The sequence below is a fragment of the Carlito syrichta genome, unplaced genomic scaffold (assembly GCF_000164805.1).
Source record: "Carlito syrichta isolate Samal-C Ts95f unplaced genomic scaffold, Tarsius_syrichta-2.0.1 Scaffold311436, whole genome shotgun sequence".
NCBI lineage: Eukaryota > Metazoa > Chordata > Mammalia > Primates > Tarsiidae > Carlito > Carlito syrichta.
In genome coordinates this window covers 17,218-19,143 of record NW_007255532.1, presented here as the reverse complement: position 1 = coordinate 19,143, position 1,926 = coordinate 17,218, and the positions used below count along the sequence as shown (strand labels likewise).

At 36.6% G+C, this 1,926-nt stretch overlaps 1 pseudogene; it reads right to left on the bottom strand.

The window, feature by feature from the left end:
- Window positions 1-218: 218 nt before the first annotated feature.
- On the bottom strand, window positions 219-939 carry LOC103271203 (annotated as a pseudogene).
- Between the last annotated feature and the right edge of the window lie 987 nt (window positions 940-1,926).

Here is a 1,926-nt window from a genome sequence, read left to right as displayed (position 1 = left end):
TTAAAAAAAAAAAAAACAGAAATACTAAATGGCATCAAAATTAACGAGTTCAAAAACTGTTTTGAGCAGTGGAAAAAGTGTCTCAATAGACACTGCTATATCAAACAGAGAGTACTTTGACAGTGACTGAAATTTAAACATGTAAGAATAAATACACAATTTTTAATAAATAAATTCTAGGTTTTTTTGGGCCCCCCTCGTATAACTTGGTCTCTCACTTAATGTTCCATGGGTCCCTCACCCTTCTCTGCAGGTGTATAGGCAGGTTCAGCAGGCTATGCCTTTCTCTGAGGTCTTTCCTTGAGGTTTTCAAGGATGGAGACACATCATCATCATAGATTGTAAACTGCAGGTCCTTACCAAAAATTCCAGTGGAAAAGTTTTTTTGTAGGTAGGTCTTGCTCTTCAAGAAGTGTTTCTCTTAAGGTATGTAGACTATGTTTAACCAGTTCATTTAAAGTGCACTCCATAAACTCAGACAGATGTCTCTCCAAGTGAATGCAAGCTAATTAAGAACAGGCTCCAATGGACATAACTCTGCAATAAAATAACAGATGGTCAGGTTTGGAAATGTGGGGCCCCAAATAATCATAACCAACAATAAGCAGCCCAACACCATATAGTCTATGACCATATTGTTTTGTTAGCATCTGGATCTTGGTTCCAATTAGCAAAAATACAGAAAGTGATCTGTCAAACAAAAATCTGGAATCCAAATACTCCTGGTGCACAAAATTATGTAACAGTCCAGCATCAGCAGTAAGCTCTGCAATGGACATACCAATATAGTTGTCAGCATGAAGAATGGTTTCCTTTTGAGCTGCAAGCTCTGACTGTGCTCTCTTTAGTGCATCCAACACCACATAGGTCTTCAATTTCAGACCAACTGTGGCTGAACCTTGTTTAACAGCTTTCACTGCATATTAAATTTGATGAAGCCTGAGGGCTCATTGTCATACTGGTTGGGAAACACAGTTCCTACAAGGCAGCAAGTCAATCAAGTGCTCTTCTTGATAACATTTAACACTACCTGACACTCTATATGCTACATGTTTTGCCTATTCATTTTCTTTGTTTTTCTTTTAGAATGTAAACACCATGAAAGCAGTTTCCAGGAGCTAGAATGAACACAAGGGAGTCCTCATTAAACAGACTACTCCTCTTCACCTTCTTAGAATGGAGAAGGGATGGACTCAGCCTGAGAGCCTTTCTCAGCCCATCAGAAGAGTAAGATGAACTGTATGACAAGTGGAAGTGCAAAGATCAAAGCCCAAAACAGTAGTGCTCAGAAAAGAACACTGAAAGTATGGGCTACAGAACATAGGAGCGCTTAGTATGTTTTGGTCCCTTTTTATTCACAATTTAATTCTTTTTAACTTGCAATAAAATAGATGCACAAATACAGAAATATATTTATTAATATATTTATTATTAAAACTGCCATAAGAAAAACAAATTTTTATTATCAGTCTAAAACTGACACTAGCCCCTAGCCACCTTATTTTTTATATTGAAATTGTTGCTTTTTAATTTTGAAATGCTGCACGCAGGAAAAACTGTGCAAAAAGGAAATATGGACAGCAAGAAAGTAGTAAATAGCATTATTAAAAAGTGGATGAACAGACACCTCAAAAGAAGATATACAAATGACCAACAAACATGAAAAAATGTTCAATGTCACTAATCATCAGGGAAATGCAAATGATAACCTCGATGAGATTTCACCTTACAACAGTCAGAATGGCCATTAATAAAAAATTGTAAAAAATAAAACAACAGATGTTGGCACAGATGTGGTGGAAAGGGCACACTTAGATACTGTTGGTGGGAGTGTAAATTAGTACAACCTCTATGGAAAGTGGTATGGAGATTACTCAAAAAACTAAAAGTAGATATACCATTTGACCCAGCAATTCCACTGCTAGG